Genomic DNA, 7427 nt, shown 5'->3' on the forward strand with positions numbered 1-7427 from the left:
TGGGAAGTTTGTTCTGACTTGTATGAGAAGAAGAGGGCAGCAGCTTCCCCTGCACTGCTTGAGCCAGACCCCACTTGGCACTTGGAGGCTGAATCTGGTGGTCTCGCTCACTTGGTGCTGTTTTGATGTCCCCCTGCTTGCTTTCCACAGAGCTGATGTGACGCATCACAGAGTGGAATATTAATACAGCTTTGTAGGTCAGCTAAAATGTATGTGGAGAATCTAGGTACTCCCTGAGGTTGATACTAGACACCAGAAGGCCTCATTCTGTAGTGCTATATGACCTTTACTTTGTGGTTTGATCTTTTAAAATGCCTCTTTCAAGCAAATGTCTTCTAGACAGGCTGTGGGTATTAAATGATAATTCCCTTCAGCTTCCCTTAGCCCTTCTGGATTTTCGTGAGAAAATTCTCTTGAGAAGATCTAAACAATCTAATAAGAGTTCAGACAACAACTCACAGTTGCCTTTTTATTTTATTGTGTATTTAGATGATAGTAAACTACAAAAAGCCTTTCACCAGGAAAAGTGTTTAACCTTTCTGACATGTGCTGCAGCTCAGTGCTGGGAGTACCAGAAACCCCTCTGTACACTTGGAGTTGAATGGCACTGCTGCTCTTCTGATGGCTGCTTGTTAGAAGTGTGAAGCAGCTTAATCCCAGACGAGGATTGGGCATGTTGAAGAAAAATGTATGGAAGATGGTTGTGTTGCTGATGCTTTGTGCTATGCAAGTCTCTAAAGAGACCTCCTTCCGCTCTGTTGAGCCAATACTGCACACCAGACCAAACACATGGTATTCTTCAACCTGCAGTAACCTGTCTAGTTGTTTTGAGTGGTTTTGCTCGCTTCTGTAGATTTTAGCCCAAGGGTTTCATTGAAATGACTGTTTTGGCTGAAGGCCTGTGTGAATACCTAGGAAGGATGTGGCCCACCAGTGCTCACTGGAACTCATTTTGCTGTTTGTTGCCATATGTCCTGAGCAGTGTTTAGATTTAGAGCAGCTGGAGTTCTGGTCCTGAAGTAGAGCAAACAGCAACCAAAAGGGAAGGGGAGGAGGGAGGGGGAAAGGGTAGGGGACGGAAATAAGAATGAGATGGGCAGAGAACAAAGTTTCCCATTATCATCTTACTTCTACAGCAGAATTGGGCTTTTTATTACTTGCATTGCTCTGAAGTATTTTGCATATAGAAGTGACAAGAGTAAAGAGACTTCAGAAGCAGATCCTGTTATGTGTACATAGGCTAAAAGATGTGAAACTCATTCCTGAATTGTTGGAAAAACAAGGACTAATTATGTGCTTCAAAGCTATAAACTACTATGTACTATGTGGAGAGTTTTTGGTGCTCTTTGAAGGAAGCTAGGAAATAATCTAGACTATAAAAAATGTCTGCAGTTGATTGACAGACTGAATCTTAAGGCAGAATTGGGAGGAAAGTATGAGTGGATGGAAGGAATACCATTAAGTATAGCAAAATTTGGACTGTAGTCTCTATTAGCTACCTAGTTCAGAAATAAGTATACTTGCACAGACCACTTTCTATTTTAATTATATAACAAAAACGACAAAAGGATTTAAGTTGACATAGTTAAACACTCAAATGTTAATAAACATCCTAGCAGGATCTTGCAGTTTGTGTGTCCATATGTAATATAGTTCTCAGTTGCATAACTGGGTCTTCCTTCCCCTGCAAAACTTTTTACTTCATGTGCCTTCTGCACGATGCACAGGGCACCAGCTACTGCATGGTACCAGCCAGTGGCTGTCAGGAGATACTCAGAAAAAGAGGACAGATAAACAGTGGTCCTTTCATGGTTTACACAATCCTGTCTTCTCACAGTTATGGTTTGCTGGGGTTTGGGGTCTGTTATAGTAGACCTCCAGCCCTGCAGGCTGTGTGTCTTTAATAACAGCTGATGAATTTAGTTTCATCTAAAATAGTCTCATCTCTTTTATTAATCAGCTATATACTTGTAGCTTCCACAGTTTTCTGCAGCACTAAGTTCTACACCTTGATTTTATGAGGGGGGAAAATATATCCTTGGTTTTGACATTTGTTATCTAATAGTTTTGTTCTGTTCCCTAACCTCTTGATAAGACAATGAAGAGCAAAACACCTTTCCAGGGTGTCAGGTAGTCCAGGCCACAGCAGGTATAGACAAAGTTAAGATAAAAGCCCATGTTTAGTCACTGAATACTGATGAAAGGAAAGGGTATATAATAATTAAATAAATAATAAAAGGGTATAATAAATTGCTACACCCATTCACAGGTCTACGCTAAAGTTGTCCTCCTCACTTTTAACACAGGTGTCTCCCAAGGAGGTTGCTGCCACACTGTTCAGTCTAAATGTCTTAATTCCTCAAATGGTAAATTCATCCTATTCCTCCCCATTCTGGTCACTTTGTGACAAGACTGTCTCTTACAAGTGTTTTTAAGTCTAAAAACATTTCACAGAATGGTATTTCCATTAACAGGTCCTTTGGGTTTGCCAAGAAAAATAAAAAGGACTTCAAGCCATGTTGCTAACCTTGTTTCAACACTTGCTGCCTTTTGTTAGACCTCTGGGCTCTGGGTTCTTCAACAAAGTCCTGAAATGGCCTTTCTTCTGAGTGGTGTCTAGTTGCTTACAGTGAGCCAGGCTCTAAAACTGTACCATTACAAGACACTGATGTGACAGTTAAATTAACTGCCTGGATGTCCCTTGCCAAAGACTATCCTGGCATGCTCCACATTAGCTACGGGGTGTTTTTAAAATGTACTGGATGGGAGCCCAAACTGACTGAAATAACAATGTTCACCATGCTCAGCGTACTTCAAGTATAAAATACTGATAAAAATTTTTCTCTGGACTGGTAATCTTTTTTAACAATTTTAAACCTCTGTCTGGCTTTCTGTTTCAAGTACGCTTCTGTACAACAGCACTGAGCAGCAGGTGAACAGAGAAGGTAGTACATTCTAAGGGCACAGTTTAAGACGTGTCTCTGGTGTGTTATATTGAAGAAACAGTCTCTTGGGACAGGGAAGTTGTTGAACAAGGCAGCTGTAGAAGTTCTTTCTATAACTTGATATTACAAGTGTTACACTTGCATTAAGCTGAGGGTTAGGGGGGAGGAAGGAGGCAATTTCAGAAGCCTGCTTTTATCAGTAGTCCTGCTTTCCTACCTAGTCCAGATCTCTGCAGTTCCTTTTAGGATAAAGTTGTCTTCTCTTTGCACAGGTTTGTGATCTTCAGTGAAGTTGTGGTCTTCTGTTTATGGCAAGCCTGATAACAACAATATTTTAGGATATACAGATGGGGGATCAGCTAAGAACAGGGCTTTATAGTGTTTGGTGCTGTACAAGTATATCAGCACACAGGCAGTGCTCCTCTGACACTTCGCCTGAGAACAGGAGGAAGTAACTCCATCCTAATCCCTCTACCGGGCTGTCAAAGGGAGGAGGTATGCTGGGATTGCTATCCAAGCTCTGGAGAATGGGATGGGAGGCAGCTCAGGAGCTATGAGTGTCAGGGCACAAGACCAGGATAATGACCGTAGCCAGTTCTATTTCTTTGCTATCACTTCTTTCCCCCACCGAGTCGTGATGCTTCTGTTCATAGTGCTGTACATCATGCATCAACACTTGCTCCAGCAGCCCTGGTAGGGCAGCAGAGGGGCTGGTCAGGCAGCTTCTTGAAATGATCACCCTGCATTCCTCGTAAATGGCCTGTAAATATCAAGCCTGGGGTTTGGGCTGGAGTGTTTCTTGTTTGTTGTTTTTTTGTTTGTTCGATTTTTATTTGCCTTTTGTTGGTTTTTGTTTGTTTGTTTTTCCTGTGGCATAAAATTATTTAACAGAAGTAGGCTGTAGCAGACTAAATTGCCTGCTTCCTGAAAGAAACCTTTGATTGTGGAACATTCTTTGGGATATTTAGGGATATGTTGAACCCCCTGCCCCTAATTTGGAAGGTGCCAGATCAAACTCCATTTTTACACCTAGACAAGTGGGCTACCTAGACAGCAGTGAGTGCTGTAGTTCTATTCAGAGACACAGCAACACTCCCGCTGAAATATCCAAAGGCTGGATTGCACATGAGTCTTGGGAAGTTCCTGGAAGTGACAAGGTAGCTGGACACTAAGGAAAGGCTGTTAGATAACAAACCACTCCTGCCAGAAGGTGTTTCTTCTTCTCTGGACAGCAGCAGCAGTAGTACCTGTGCTCTCTGATGTCTGCCTTAGGCCAGCCCTGCACTGGCTTTGCTGATGCTTTGTAGTTCATGGAGAGGGATGGGGCAAATAAAGGCAGAAACTGCTGTGTGCTGCTGCAGTGATAAACTGGGGCCATGCTGTAAGACAGCTCCAGACGAACTAGCACCAACTGCATGTGGAGAATGGCCAGTTGTCTGGCATCCAGAAAAGCACAGCAAAACTCATGTACTGACAACTTGCCCTTTAGAACTAGCACAGATCCTTCCGGAGCTGCATGTACTTCAACACCAGAAATCTGCCAACCCTAAACATTCGCTCCCGGGGACTGGACTTCTGAGTGCACATGTGACTTTGTAGTATTTTAGGTTAACACATCACAACTTCAGCCCATTACTGGAGTTGAAGCAAGGCATGTTTGCACAGCTTTTTCCTTTTTTTTTCTTTTTTTTTTCTTTTTTTTTTAATTGGTGAGTAGCTTAGCTGGAGACGTGCAGGACTGCTGTTGCTTTTTGCCATTTTTGCTTAAGGCAATAGGAGAGCAATCTGCATGTGATTAACAGACTGGAAAAGAATAGCCAGAATTTTAGGCACTCTCTTCCCTCCTGGCAGCTCCACTCCAGTAGTGCAAATATTTCATGACCATTTAGGATGACTGTATAACCATCTGTGAGTTTGGAGGTGGTTGTATTTTTATTTATACTTTTTTAACCCAGAAAAAAAGGCTAAACCAAACTGGAGTGTAAAGCTCTGCTGCATCTAAAATTTCTGATGCCTTTGCTATGCAGATCTCCTGGTCCCGGAAGAGGTGGGGAGTGCTTGGCTTTCTCTTTTGTTTTTAAAATTATTTATCCATAATTCTCACTTCTCTGAAGTCTCTCAAGAGAAAACACAAGTGCTGACAACCTGCCTTTCTGAAGCACTGTTTGTTTCTCCATGGATTGTTTTATTGCATAGAGAGATCACACACCTCAGTGACATCTACATGCAGCGATGCCAGAGCCCCACCCTGCACACCTCACTGCTCAGGTGCACCTGGCAGTGGGAACTGTATGCTTCATTCAGGTTTAATTTCACAATGGAAATGTTTCATTTTCCTTTAAATGGCACTTTGAAAGAACATGTATTATGGGATTTCAATGCTCTGTTGCTTTTGTACTGCTTGCTTCACTCAATGCAAAGACTTTTGTCCTGAAGTGCCTGGTTTTTTCTCCCTGAAGATGGAGACAGGCTACAAAACTATTTCAGTATCATGCAATAACTGAATAGAAATTTAACGTTTGCAGTTTAATCTACAACATCTAACCCCATCAGCTTTCATACACCCAGCCAGATAATCTGGGGACAGTACAGGTTTGGCAGGACAGCCTGCAGCACCTGAAGCTTCACTGCAAGACATAAACTCTCATCTCTGCAAACTTTCCTGGGTGTGTCCTTCTTGTGGTGCTTTCACCTCCCCTGTATTCACCTGATTTCCCCTCTGCACCTTCCAGGGCAGGGGGCAGAGCTGCAGCAGTTTGGCAAGACCCTGGCTCTTGGTATTGCACCCAGGTTTGAAGTTTGCTCTGTCCTGTGTCCCAGATGCCATTTAATCCCCAGCCCTCAGAGGTGGGAGGCAGCCACCCTGGGGCTGGCATGGGGGACACAGTGCTAGCCTCTGGGGCACACCATGGCACACAGCCTGCAGCGGTGTGAGGCTCCTCAGGCCACAACAGGGTCAACTAACCGCTCCTCTCACTAAAATATACTATTTAATTGGGTGTTTCCCCCTTTTACAGCCTTGTGTAGAGTTGCCCCAAATACCAGTATTGTGTACTAGTGTTTTCCAAAACTAGGTTGTTTAGCCTAGGGGAGGTGCGACCTTATTGCTCTCTACAACCACCTGCAAGGAGGATGTAGCCAGGTGGAAGTTGGCTTCTTCTGCCAGCCAGCCAGCCAGCGACAGGACAGGAGGACACAGTCTCAAGATGTGCCAGGGGAGGTTTAAGTTGGACATTAGGAGGAATTTCTTCACAGAAAGGGTGATTAGACACTGGAACGGGCTGCCCGGGGAGGTGGGGGAGTCACTGTCCCTGGAGGTGTTTAAGGAAAGGCTGGATGTGGCTCTCAGTGCCATGGTCTAATTGACAGGATGGTTGGTGTTCGGTCATAGGTTGGACTTGATCGCAGAGATCTTCCCCAAACCAACTGGTTCCACCCCTCTTCGGGAAACGCGGGTTCGATCGGGGCGAGCCCGCCGAGAGGCGCCGCCTGGGCTCTCTCCTGGCCCGCGGGAAGCGGCCACGCGCTGCACTGCCTTTTCCTACGGGAGAGAATTACTCAAAAAAAATCGCCCTAAACCGGGGCATAGGGGGAGCGCAGCTCCCACACACCCTCCCACCGACCCTCACAGGGAGGACGGCCTGCCCGGCTCGGCCCGTCGCGCTCCTCCCGAGGGAGCGATTGGTCGCGCCTCTGCTCCGAGGGCAGCTCGGGAAGCGCCGAGCGCCACAAAGGCCCCGGGAGCTCCGCGCCGCCAGCGGCGCCAACACCCGCCCCGCGCGCCGGGCCCTGCCCCCTGGCGGCCTCCTGGCCCCGCGCGCCGCAATGCCGCCAGCCTCGCCTCCGTGAGGGCCCGCCGGCGCTGGGAAATGACCACGGGAGTCCGGCTGGAGACACTACTGAGAGGGAACCTCATCAGTGTGTGTAAACAGCTAAAAGGAGGGTGTGAAGAGGATGGAGCCAGGCTCTTCTCGGTGGTGCCAGGCAACGGGCAGAAACTGATGCGCGACAAGTTCCACCTGAACATGAGGAAGAACTTCACTGTGACTGAGCACTGGAACAGACTGTCCAGAGAGGTTGTGGAGTCTCCCTCACTGGAGATATTCAAGAACCATCTGGATACAATCCTGTGCCTCTAGGATGACCCTGCTTGAGCAGGGAGGCTGGATCGGATGACCCCCTGCAGTCCTTTCCAATCTGACCCATTCTGTGATTGAATATACAGTATTTATAAATATACACCACATCCTCCTAGCAGTGCCTATAGAGGGCAGAGAAGCTGGATGTGGGAAAGGACGAAACTCTGTGGTGCTACTGCCCTTGCACCGCAGGCCTCCTGTGAGGAAGGTTTATGCTAATTCACTCAAATACCAAGGGAAACTGCTCTGGTGGTTTTCCCAGGATGAGGCTCCGTTCTTCAGCACTGTCACTGGATGTGCTAACCTCTCGATTTCCCTAAATACTGGGAATTTGGCTATATCA

The sequence above is a fragment of the Coloeus monedula genome (assembly GCF_965178545.1).
Source record: "Coloeus monedula genome assembly, chromosome: 2".
In the NCBI taxonomy this organism is placed as follows: domain Eukaryota; kingdom Metazoa; phylum Chordata; class Aves; order Passeriformes; family Corvidae; genus Coloeus; species Coloeus monedula.